The sequence below is a fragment of the Lagopus muta genome, chromosome 6, assembly GCF_023343835.1.
Source record: "Lagopus muta isolate bLagMut1 chromosome 6, bLagMut1 primary, whole genome shotgun sequence".
NCBI classification, from domain to species: Eukaryota; Metazoa; Chordata; class Aves; order Galliformes; family Phasianidae; genus Lagopus; species Lagopus muta.
The window spans coordinates 48,133,794-48,147,498 of record NC_064438.1 but is presented as its reverse complement, the minus strand read 5'-3'; the positions used below and the strand labels follow the sequence as shown (position 1 = coordinate 48,147,498).

The following is a 13,705-nucleotide window of genomic DNA, read 5'->3' as shown; positions in this document are numbered from 1 at the left end:
GTACAACAGTTCAGGGAGTTGTAGCTTCAGTGCAACAATGTTGCTTTAAAGAAAAATGCAAGCTGTGAAACTGTGTATCATTCATACCCAATGCCTCGCCAGCCCACACCTTTTCACCAGCTAATTAAGGTATGGAAGTCTGTCAAAAATGCGGAGGAAAAAAAAAAAAACTATCTGCAAAAGGCATTCATTTTATCAACACCCATTTGTTTCCGGAGCTTTCTGCCTACAGAAGCCCATCAACATCACCACATTCAATGCTACCCCAGGAGGAGTCTCAAAGGCTTGTGCTCACTTCGCTGCCTCATGTTTCTGCTCCTGCAGCCACGGAAGTAGGAATTTTACTGATGCAAATTGCAAGATGCTACTGAGATTGGGGAGATATTTGGGGCTGGCTACTGGAATCATCTGCATTCTTTATTTCAGAGAAGACGCAACTTCTGTTACCTCCAGATGAGCAATAAACATTTCGGCATGGCATACATCTCTCAAGCACAAGACACTAAAGGATAAGTAACAGGGACTTATGCAACCAACAAATCAATTTCCCCCAGCAATAACTGGACAAAAGAGGAACAGTTCTTCCATACAATTTGTCAAGAGAAGCACAGAATTCCTATTTTCAGCATAGAATGTTTGTAGTTTTTTTATAGAGGTGTAACATTTTAGTATTACAAATGATTCTATACTGAGCAAAACTGAATAAATACGTAGCAGAAGAAAGGGTAGTGCAATAGACTGCAAATAAAAAGCAATACTAAATAACTAAATACTAACTAATTGCAAATAAGCACTACTGCATAAAACAAGTGAAGTTTCTACTAAGAAAACTACAATTACTTTTGCAGTAATGATAAATCTTAATGCACAGAAGGAAAACAAAGGCTTTTTTGTTTCATTGGCTTACAGAAACAGTTTCCACTGTTCACCTCAGGGGTCAGAAAGGGCTGTTAAACAGTTCTGACACAGACTCCCAGTCAGCCCAGACCCAGGCAGAGCGTATGAGCCGTCCCAGCACCACAAAGCACACTCGGGCACCAGATTTACTTTGTCCTGCATTTCCAATATACAATGTTTGGAAGAGTTTTATTTCACCCCAATATATTCGTTCTTCTCTTAATCTACTCCTCCAGGCTGGATGGGGCTTTGAGCAACTTGGTCTAGATGGAAGCATCCCTGCCTATAGCACAGGTTGGAACTAGATGACCTTAAAGGTCCCTTCCAACCCAAACCATTCTACGGTTCCATGATTCCTCAAGACAACTCTTTAAAAGGAAGTCAGATTGGGAAATAAGGAACAGCCAAAGTAACCTATGCATATTTTATTTCTTAGGAAACATACATGCAGTGCTGAGATAGCATCTGAAGAGCCCCACTAGGAGAAGTGAAATGCATCCACGTTTGCTGTTTGGGATACGCACACTGCCACAGACTTTGCAAATGTTTGATGTGATGCAAATGTTCACTGTGCTGAGTATCAGATTGGCAGACAACGTGTAGATCCACACCGATAGACATCCAAAAGCTCGAGTTGCTTTTCCCATGGATGTTCCCTCGCCTCTCCCAGTTCTTGTCAGTGGCCCACAGGGCATCGTGCAAGAGAACTGGGCTGTGACAAAATACCTACTCCTTGAATGTCACATTCCATCCACTTCCTAAATGGATTAACCACTCTCAATGCTAACTATTAAAACTCCGGAAAAAAAAGTTTTTCACCACAGTTGATTTTAATCATTATTCAAAATTAAAATCAAACCAGAAAAGATACAGTCTTTGCAATTCTCAAATGCTGTGGTTTTCACTAAAAATAGGCAGTTTCACTTATTGTGTATTGTGTGAAATATCTACGTGCTGGAAAGAAATAACAGTCAAATACACAAACTGACTTACCTAACTGCCTGCCTTCAGAGAGGCTTCAGTCAGGCAGCAGCTACTTCAAAGCTTACATTGCACACACCCAGAGACTTAAACCAAGAGAAGCAAGTGCCAAATTCAGGAGGCAGGAAAAGGCTTAGATTTAGGGGCCTCCCTGAGGCTAAACATTTTTTTTTTTTTTTTTGTAAGAACTACAAAAACAAAAACACCTGAACTTAAGCCCTTCTGCAACAACGTGCGCACAAGTCTCTCATAACTTTCCAAGTCACAGCCACCAAGGCTAATGACCCAGCATCAGGCACCCGGTGCCTGAGCTTCAAGAAAATCCTACAGAGCCTTGCAAGAATCATTGAAGCTGCTTTAGGTTTACTTTAAACTCTTGGAACCTAATGAGAGTAAACAAACAGGAGACACAACTGTTCAAGGTACTAATCCAGCCCTTCCTACACAGCACCAATAAAGATGCCTGGTAGATCCTGCAAGAGCATTCTGGTTTAAAGGACTCAAAGCACAAATCTGGCAGATCTCCCTCTTCCCCTTTGGCTGATCCTGCTGTTATCAAGAGAAATGCTTCAGTCGCAACCACCCAGGGTTGATTCTGAGAACAGAGCAGCAGCACACAGATTATTTGTTACTGATCAATTCACACTATCTTGATGGCATGCTTTTTCCTGCAAAGCTATGGAATAATCTGACCTGTGTGCCCCCCAAAACAGTGCGTTCTCAAGAAAGGCAATATAAAGAAGAGATCATTCATTTTCTTTCTTTGTTTTTATGGCAAAAGTACAAAAGGAAGTTTTAAGGAACACATAAAGTTGGAAAATACAAGAATAAAAACAGTATGCAATTAAGAATGAAAATTTCTGCATATAAAAATATTGAGTGCATCCCTATGTGCCTCAGCCTATTTGATTTTTTAAAATGTCATCTTCTGCAAACAACATAAGAACTACAAAATATTGAGATCTATGGCTTCCAGGGGCCAGAACCACACACACACACACACACACACACACGCACACAAGCTAAGCATTCCATATTGAAATGCAGAAATACCAGTTGTAAAAAAAAAAAATTTGCATTAGTCCACTGTGCATTAAGCGGGTAACGAAACAAAAATTGTATTTGCAATCCACACGTAGCTTTCCACCTATACGAACTTCTAATTAAACTACAAATCATGCTTTGTCCATATTACAGTCTTGCAGGGGCTGCCTGCCTCTCCCCTGTCTTGGCTTGCATGTGGTTTTACAGCTTCACCTTCCACCACCAGACCTGGCACAAGATTTAAAAGAGGGAAGGAGGGGGCAGGGTATCACTTCTATCTGCCACAGTAGAAATGATACCCATCTCTCTTTGTAACTGGAATTAATTTATTGATGCCATTCAACACATGGTGTGATGAGCAGCTGCAAGGACAAAACACGGGTTCAGTTCTGCAAGATGAGATGAGCCCATCGAGGAGCCCCCATTTAGTTTGCAGCACCCATTATTCCCATAATTTATCTCCTGCTGCCTCCCAAAGCTGATTTAATTCTCTGACCTGGCAGAAAACTAACCCAGCAAAAACAAAATACCACACACAAACACAGCACAGATTTTGCTGTTGGGTTAGCATGTTAAATTAACTGACAAATTAGTCTGTCAAGTGTTCACTGGGTAAAACCACACAGAGCAGGAGAGGAAGCAAGAACTTGATCACAGCTCACGTTAGCTTATCTGCCTGAGGTGCTGTTGGCTGAAAATAAGAACCTCAGCCTCCTGAGTATTATCCGACCACAGCCCAGCTTCCCCAGCTCTGGCCTCTTAACCTTCACTCCTGAGCAACCCTTATACCCCTTGCCTGATAATACCTGAAGAGTCAAGCCTGGCACCTTTCATATCCCTCATAAACTCCCCCTAGTCTATGTTATGTTGAATTATTTACTTGAAAAAGTTGCAGCAACATATCCAAATTCGTCTTCAAAGTTAGTAGTTAGAATGATTCTCTTAATGCATACATACGCATCAGAAACCAGATAAATTCACCAAGTGTAGCAGCTTAATTCAAAGAATCATTTCTCCTTTTATACAGCTTTGCTCTAGGGTCGAAAAAAAAAAGAAAGGAGAAAGGGAGAGAGGAAAAAAAAAAAAAAAAAAGGTAGGTTGCCCTGGTATTTAATCTCCCTGTTTAAACAAATTTTAGAAGCAAGCCTATTATTCACTCAGAAGTATGTCTTCGTGTACGAGGTTACGGTCTTGGCAACAACATCCTATCTAGGAATCACAGCTACAGAATGGCATCTCTCAAATAACTCACATGAGACAACGTGAGAACAAATCATTCTGTTCTGTTCATTGTTTTAAAGTTTCACCTTTACATTTTACCACTGAACTCCATAAAAAAAAAAAAAGTAAATATAAATGTATTGCTCCTTGGAGACCATAAATGTTTTCCAAGTGCAATGAACTTCAGTTATTAAGCATTTTCTTAACACAACAGTAAACATTTTTCAACTTCATCTCCAAATATTTAACCCCATGTCTCGGTTTACTGCTTACAGAATCCAAAACCAATCACCGAGGTCACAGAAGACCACTGAAATACAGTTCAGATAACAGATTTACAGCTGAGCTGAAAGATTAGTTCTGAAAGACTTTCTTTCCTCCAAACTTGTGCTGATAACACACCTGTTCTTCCAGATAATCACTAAAAAAAGTCTAAGCAAAACACAGCATACAGTAAATAATCAAATAGAAAAAAAACTACCCCTCAAATAAACACTAACATTTGGATTGTGTTTATTTAAAGCAGAAGTGGAAACACGGAGCTATTAAATAACAAAATAGCCAGGTAGTCTGCTGCATGCATACCTACCGTGTTTGAAATAACCATTCTTAGATCATTCAACGAAGCAGAACAGCTGTAAATTTAGAGCCTTGATTTTAGTTCTGCCCTATCCATTAATATTTCCTCAAAGGAGTCGAGAGTCTTTAATATTCAGTAGTGAATAGCAGCTAGCACAGTGCCCAGGATCATGCCTTGGTGGCTCTTGAAATCCTCCAAGAAGGAGACTCTGCAGCCTCTGGGCAGCCAGTTCTCCAACACCTGCAGCACAGAAGTGCTGCCTGATGGTCAGACGGAACATCCTGAGGTCGTTTGTGCCCCTGCTGGTCCTGGCACTCAGCAGCAGAGAGGAACAGATAACCAAGTCACACAATCACAGAATGGCCTGGGTTGGAAGGGACCTCAAGGATCATGAATCTCCAACCCCCCCACCACAGGCAGGGCCACCAACGTCCCCATTAAATACTAGACCAGGTTGCCCAGGGCCCCATCCAATCTGGCCTTGAACACCTCCATGGACGGGCATCAGGGGATTTGCTTTACAGACTGTTTCCTATCGCAACACATTTTATGCTAATTTACACAGAGAGCTAAAATACAGCATACCAGAGCTAGGGCATCTTACAAAATCTCTTTGAAAGTTTTCTGCCCTTCAGCTGCAGGTCCTGCAGCACACCATTCACACAAAGATTTATCTGCATGCCAGTGGTAGCTGACCCCACCTACCCATCTGCCACAGCAGACAAAAAGAGCAAGTTTTTAAAAGAGACCTCTTCTCAATTCTTAGTGCAGCAAGGCCTTGAGCCAGACAAAACATATAAATGCTTAACTTAAAAGTTGTACGTATAAAACCTTTTGTCCCAGTGGATCCCTAATTAGTTCATTAAAATATCTGAACCCGGAGGAAATCACGAACTTCCAAACTGAAAAGCAGCTGCCACAGGGATGACACAAAATCCATTTAGCAAAAAAGGGAAAAAGAAAAAAAAACTAATTTGTCTCACATGTGGAATTACAGAGAGATCTCTAAATTGTCGTGGTGTAATTTCATTTTCCTCCTGTGAGGGACAGCATTTCTAAGAATCTTCATACTCTGACACCACTGGAGTTTGGTCACGTGCGTTTTCAGAGCTGGAAACCACTGTTCTGTTGAATTCCACAGCCAAACTCCTATGTTCTGTACAGCAGCAGCATTTCACTTCCCACCTCAAAACACATCAGCCATTGTTCACCTTGTTATGCTCTCAGCTATTTTAAATACGCTTTAATATCCAGGCCTCAGATAATCCACAGACACAGACTCCTCACATTCCATTTTAAAATACAATTCAATTTTCTCTGCTCGTGGTTAGGAACCTAAAAAAGATGGCCTCATTTTTCACATTAGCTGAGCAAAGTCCTGGCTGTCACTGACCTATTATTTTGGCCTATATTTCAAAGTTGTACAGCAAGAAGACAGATATTCTTTAACATGTAAATGCAGACATCAAATCCAATAAAGATCGGCCGGAGTCTCAGGACATGCTAATGCCTGTAAGGTTTTTAACAGTTTAGATAAAGACCCCATTGCCCCCTGTGACCCAACCAAGCTGGCCAGACCACCCATCTAGCAGAGCTCACTCACACCCAAGAAGCCATCCCTGGCCAACAGACTCAGCGTAAGCTGACCTTTAGGACCACGCCAAGCAGCGTATTACACAAACCACACTTCAGGGTCAGAGGGAAGACCCACCTGCCAGACCCAGCAAGCTATTTCAAGCAGCATTGTCACTTGGGAGCTGGAAAAATTCTTCCTAGAGACTCATAGGTTTGCAAAATGCTGGACAGGGAAAAGAACAATAGAATGGTATTTGTTTCTAGAAAACATACAGTAAGTATAAAACTGATGGCCTGTCAGCATCTTTCTCAGGTTTCAAGACAATTTGCCCCCCAGGAGGGGGAAGCTGCTCCTAATTCTGCTGCCTTCAGGGTACAAAAACTTTCCCAGACCTCCAGGAAAATGCCAGACATCAGTGCACCACTGCCCAGCTGCCCCCATCTGGGTGTGTGGGAGCTGCAAATCACCAGAGCTATTTCTGCTTGTTTTGCATTGGACTTTTTGTGTTTGTTTGTTTTGTTGTTGTTGTTTAACCACAGTTTTATGGAAAAGAAGCAAAGCATTCATGAAATACAGATCTTTTACCCAGTCTTCATTTAAAAAAATGCCATTATTAGCTTGAAACAATGATTCTTTTTCTTCTTCCTATTTACACATTGAAACACTCTCACCTACTCTGCTTCTTACAAACTTCAAACTTTATGGCTTCACTCAGGCTGACGCACTGAAAGGGCTCCTAACACTCAGGTGACTACAAACAAGTAGATTACAAATAATGTTTCGTATACAAACCAGGAAAGAAAATTGTTCTTCTCTGCCTGTAGGAAGTTCCCACGTTTACGATCAAATACAGCATCTATGCTACTAAAAAATGCAAATTGTTCTATTACTATGAGGTATTTATTTCAGATTTAAGATCCAAAAATGTAATTTCATATCCCACAACATCTAAAGGCAGTGTTTGAAACCTCACTTACTGGTTTTCAAATTGGTATGTTATATTTATTCAACAAGCAGTCATTTCGAAGCAAGACAAGAAAATGATGGACCATGTCAGATTTTAGTCTTTGGAAGTAATGGAGTGTGGACAATCTTACTTAATTACTTTCCAAAGAATTAATTTAGTGAAATCATGTTAACATATCATTATCCCACCCCATGTCCCTTAAAAAACCTCAGGGAGCTACTTCCACATTTTAATTATATAATGGATGAACATTCATTTTGTTTCATGGAAGAGCAGCATCACGCACAGTCCCCTCCATGCTCCCTCTAAGCTTTGGCAATACCTTCCAGCCGCCCAATTAGTGGCATCTGCAAACAGCAAACACCCCACTAAAATACAGTCATCGTACTGCTTCACGCAATACTCCTACTTATTCTCTCACATCTCTCTCATGATTTTAATTACCTAATGACAGGTTCTTCATTACTTCTCTCGACCAACGAGCTTCAGCATGAAACTTTAAAAATTTCAGCTTGAATTTCCAAGGAAAGGAAAAACAGAAGTCAGAATAAAGCCTATTAAAATGTATGTCACTGACTGCAGTACTCATTCTCTTCCTCCTCATGTATTCTCTCATCAATAATATACTTCTAATATAATTTTAATCCTTATCTGAATTGTTTGCACGTGGTTTCAGCTTCAATAAAAGAATCTGAGTTTGGGTATTCTTAATTAGAACTTAAAACACGCACTTCAGTTGTGCAAAGTACTATTAAATTTTTTAAAAAGCTTGAAGATCAGATAAAGCATGTTTTGCTGCTGAGAGCCCAATGCTTTAATTTACAATTCTCTATGTTGTTTTATTCATGAAAAAATACTTGATACTTGCAGTTTCTCCCCATCCTGCTAACACTGACACAGATTCTCTATTGAGGTTAGACTAACACAGTAGGACTCTCTCACGACTGGTCGATATTTTCATTTGTTTTTAAAAGCTTATTTTAAAAAATTAAAAAGCCACCCTTCCTCCCTCCTGCCAATTTTAGTAACTACAATTAATGTTATTCATGATGAAAAAGAGCTTTTAGTAATTCGTTATTTGGAAATACATAGCTAATTATAGAGCAACAAATTCATTTTACTTATATGGCATCTTAATAGTAAGAGTTTGAGCTTTAGTAGTGTAACAATATATATTGTGAAAGTATCCATTACAGCAAGTTAATTTTATTTCATAGTGAATGGTTCATTTTGCATTCAATTACTAGACACGTGATGCACATGTTTCTGTATGCCACTCTTCTCCTCAATCTCAGAATAGAAGCCTAGAAGCAACTTGATAGAAGCTCATCTTACGTGCTGTATAGTTTGAAACATGAAGCAAACATCTAACAGAGCCCAATTCTGCAGTACATTTAAGGGTCCAACTGGTAAAAGCCAGAAGAAATTGCAATGATAAAGTGTTCTCCAAGCAGTTCTTGCTAATAAAATCTTCTGCTGTCCTACCAAACTGACAGAAGCTTCATATAGGTCATCTCCACAAGTCCAAAACGTGCCACGGTCCTGCAGAGAACAAGTCTAGAGATGAAACACAAGAAAGCCTGGTATGCCTTCCTCCCTCAACATGTTATTTGCTATTGAGAAACAAAATAAATAAACATGAGTAAAGTGATTAACATGTTTTGCAGCACCACTTTGAACACACTTGCAACATCCTTTTCTACATGCAGTACATTAATTTGTCCAAGGAGACAAATCCATTTTCTCTTTGCATTATTCCTGAAAGTGGTGACAGTGAAACAAATTACAACCCCTTCTAGCCTTGATGGCTTTGAGCTAGTGACCTGAAAACTGCAAGACTCTGATTAGCATTGTTGATGCCCTAATCTACATACTGCTGTGCAATTTAGGTCCAGCTGTAGGAAGAGAGCAACTGGATGTATTTTGGAAAGTCAGGGAGAGGAAGTGCAGGAGTCAGATGTCAAAGAAAACTGCCAAAATAATACTATCCATAGAGGTTTCCTGTTTGTGGGGTTCATTTCCTCACCATTAGGGCATCCTTATGCTTGTAGACAGATGAGTCAGAGAAAAAATGTACACATATTCAATTCATTTGGGAGAAGCAGCAGATAATTTTCAGGTAACTTGGAAATCAACCAACCAACACCAAGTACGCAAGCAGAGTCACACAGTCTATTTCTCATAACTTTGGGGTGAATGAGAAAGGAAAGAAACAGACAGTTGTCAGCACTATTACCTAGCAAAAACCTTAATAATATGATGCAGCAGCTTTGTAAGGTGCTACTTTTAAAAGTTGAGGGTTTATTTGATTGACTTTTTAAAATAGATGTTGGTACAGTTAAAAATCACTTCAAAATTTCCATGAAATCCATACTTTCCTACTGACAACTGTACTAACCATTTTGATGGTAAGCGCTTTAAAAGAAATAATTAACATTATACATATATAACATTATAACCCTTTAGAGATAAATCAATTCCATTTAGAAAGAATTTGTTCTACATTTCTTTACTGCTTCTCCCAAATACTCTAAATTTGATGTTTCTGTTGAGCAAGGCAGCTGTTTGCAGAAGTGACCATTTGACAGCTACTATTTCCCCACTAGCCAAGTGAAGAATACTATGAGTTAGTTGTAAATGAACCAAGGATAAATTCTCCCTTCCTCCTCAAAGATCACACAGGCGTCTTGCAGAACGCAGGAAGCACTAATTCTACCTTTCATATTTGACTCCCCAAATACGATGCCCACAGCTATCAGTGTAGTACAGGCCACATTTCTTAGACCATAGTTACAGCTGTGACTGGAGAGGGAATTGTGGTCAGAGGATCCACACACCAGTGCCCAAACCCCATCTGACACGTTTGTAATCATAACAGGTGAATTTCTGAGCTGCAAGAGTGATTAGGAGGCAAGATAAGCACTGTACATAATGGCAGGATGTGCCTTGTTCTGCAGAATTTCACCTGCAGTGTGGTTCTCTTTATCACTTCTTACACAGCTACTAAAAAGCTTGACACTGAACTGCGTTACCAGTGCTCTACTCTTCAGTTTGAGGAATGCTTTAGTAAAATATTGGTTGACTGTGAATGAACATTACAGCTTTCAAACTAAAAACTACAGAAAAGTTACATCACAGAGGGTATCTACAACCTGGCACAGTTAATCCAGATGAAGCTTGGGTGATTATTTGTTACCATTTATGTGATGCAAAATAAACAAAGCATTAATTACCTAGAAAGTGAGATGTCGGTTGAGAACCATCCTTAGGTAGGCACTAGCAAGTTATTTTGGTATCTTTGGTTTTAAAAAAAAAAAAAAAAAAAGAATAGGCAAAAATTTTACCCTGAAGAGCTCATCCTCTAAAAACACAGAGGGAGATTTCTAGATAGTATGATAAATATCAGTGAGGTAGGCATATACTGTTTCCTCTGGGTCTACAGCTAAGGGAAGAAGAATGAAATAACTTGATTAAAAAGCACGTTGCAAGTTCATATTTCTTGCTTTGATGCCATCTCCGACTGACATCTGAATCCATTAACATAGTGGTTCTCAAATGCCAACTCTATCCCACTGCTCTGTAAAAGCGCTGAAGGAAGTAGGTGTCTTTGAACTAGATGTGCTAAATATTTGTCCTAGATTTTAGACATGCAGCTCCAAATGAACATGTTTTCTTTGCCTCTTTCTTCTCTCCTGTCTCCATTTACAATATTTGTATACTCTGTAAGCTACAAGAACACGTTACTACACAATCACATGGACCAGGCCGGTATAGTATAAAAAAAAAAATCCTTCTCCTGAACTCCAAACCATTTCTAGAGAAAAAGGAAGGCTCAGGGTAAACTTGCCAATTTGCCCTCCTATTACCTCTTTCCTCTCTAACCAGGTCCTCCAACAACCAAGACCCTGTTTCCCTTACCCCATCACAACCTCCGAGCACTGCACTCCTTCCTCCCCTTGCAGGGAAGCTTCTGCATACCCTCGGCAGCCACCACCTGTCCCTAGCAGGGAAAGAACTGGAACACGGAGAAAACACAGCTGTCCTTGTGCCAAGTGGAGACGTTCCCACTGCCCAGGCCACCTGTGCTGCCCACAGGTTATCTGCATTATCCTTATAGGAGCGCTGGCTTTGTATTCTGATCTTTTCACATAGACAGTCTCTTGTTTCTTCATCTTCAGACAACCAATAATTCCCATTATGTCTGTACTTGTGTAATGCTATAAAGGGACAATGATATCAGGGTGGCAAAGTCCTTGGCTGCAGCACATGAGAACGAGCCTGAACACAGCAGCCATGGATGCAGAAATGAAGGAAAAGAGCAGTTTACCTTCAGAAGACCTCGGGTAGGCAGGGAACTCCAGCAAGAGGTGCCCTCGCCTCCACTGCCAACACTTAAATAAGGGCTGGGAAGGGGTGGATCCCGGTTCCAACCCTTGGGTCACTCAGGTACATTGCGTGCACCTGAGCTCCCCTGGGTTGGCCCTGCCCATCCACCAGGTGCTCAATCACTGCTTCAGGCTGTGACTGAGTATTTCCACTACAACTTGTAAAACTAGAATTAATCCTTATTTCCTCTCTTCGGAAGGAAAAACTTCTCAACCTACAACAATAGCCAAATCAAGCGCTTACCGACTATTGCTTTATTTTGCTTTGCCCAACACCTAAGTCATATTTTTCTTCAAATGCCTATCACCTGCTCATACTGTTTGATTCTTCTTTATTCCTGCCCTATTCATGGCCCATATCACCTTTCACAGTACCCCTTATACTTGAAAGAGCTTTTCACTTCCTTCCAAAGCAGTTTTCTTTTCCACTTTCAACCTTAAAACCTTCACTGGTATTTTTCATCTGCATTTTTTCCCCTTATGGGTCACGTGTGTCAGTATGAAATATCTGATCATCTCAAGGCACTATTCAAAGACCCCATTCTCTTGTTCTGCTTCATCTCGTATAATGAAGTCTCACTGAATGTTAACTCGTTGAAGGAAAGACTTTGAATCAAACCACTTTCTTTTATAAACACAGAATAATTCAAGTTAACAACAGTTTCCTGAGCTCTGCATTGACAATTGCATGACAAATGGGCAAATAATCTCTTCAGCAACTCATTCAAGAGGATAAAACTTAAGGATTAACTACGGTTTTCAAACCTATATGCAACATGAGTATATACGGTGTATTTTCATCTCACATACTATGTGCTCAGGGTTACAAAATCAACAGAACTGTGAGTTCTCAGAAATAAGATACTCCACTTATTCAAACTGCTCAGAAAGTGCTTTTACTCCTACTATTCCCACATGTATGCTACTGCCATGAATACAGCAAAAGCAGAGCCCAAGGATTTTGGTAGGAAGCCAGCTCGCTTACAAATGGATTAGAGTACAGAGTTTGAAATGAATCAATGCAATGCATATTTTCTTGTTAAAAAATACTTGCAGTGAAATATTTACTAAGTTGAGGCAAAACAGGCATCTGTTATTAGCACACAACCCCCGTACATAGTCATGGTTTTCCCTCTGGAAGAGCTCGGAGAATACTGCAGCCCCACACAATGCATAGCTCAATTCTTCACATTCTAAAAAATGACTCCCACAACATCAAGGTCCGCACAAAGTAGTGTTTTCTGTAATCCTACCCCTGTCATACAGCACACCACAAAAAGAATCCTGCGAGATGTGGAAAAAATGAAGATATGAGAAGAGCTGTTTGATACAAGCTTTTTGATGCAGTTGTTGCCATAAAGCGATTTAATACTAACCTGGCTCCAGCTGCTCAGACAGCAGAAAGCCAGAGCACTGTTAAAACCTGGAGGAACTAGAGATTAACAGGTCAGTTTTTACTGACATTTGAGATTAGGAAAGCTCCTTATTTTGCTGCTGAAAAGTGGTAACCAATCTCCAAATATGCGATTTTCAATTCTTAAGTTTTCCAGGAGCAACTCCCAGCAGTGTTTAGCACACACGATGTATTTTCACCCCATAACAGCAAACACCAGCCAGCTCCATAATCCCCAGCGCCACGCAGGCCAGCCTCACAAGTATTTCCTCTGATAACACCGACAAATTCCTCACTTCCTTCTGTCTTTTCCACAAGCTGTCACGGCGGGCCAAACAGCTCACCTTCCAGGCCACCACGCACATCACACCAGGCAGCCTCTTAAGTGACATAAACGTTAAAAAAAAAAAAAAAAAAAAAAAAAAAAAAGGAGAACCAGGTGACAGCAGAACAGCTGCCCCAGCACTGCTCAGAAGGTTGCAGCTCGGGGATCCCAGGGCCACCTGCCCAGGCCGGCGGGACGCTGCGCGCTCACTGCTCTCGGTGTGACACAGCGCGGCCACACACGAGGGGCGTCCGCCGGGCTGAGGCGCTCCGCAGAGCCGCACGGCGGTGCGCGACCGCTCGCTGCCGGCTGCTTGAAGCGGATACACGCACGCAC

At 40.8% G+C, this 13,705-nt stretch overlaps 1 protein-coding gene across 6 annotated transcripts in view; it reads right to left on the bottom strand.

Annotated features, from left to right (window-relative positions):
• EML1 (EMAP like 1) overlaps positions 1-13,705 on the bottom strand; it is a 119,927-nt gene that overhangs the window by 65,264 nt on the left and 40,958 nt on the right. The window contains exon 1 of one of the 6 annotated variants that reach the window (XM_048947820.1): positions 11,594-11,657. The exons of the other annotated variants lie outside the window; for them this stretch is intronic. The gene's annotated coding sequence lies outside the window, so the exon portion shown is untranslated. Of the gene's footprint in view, positions 1-11,593; positions 11,658-13,705 lie in introns of those variants that run through there. 6 annotated transcript variants of the gene reach the window in all.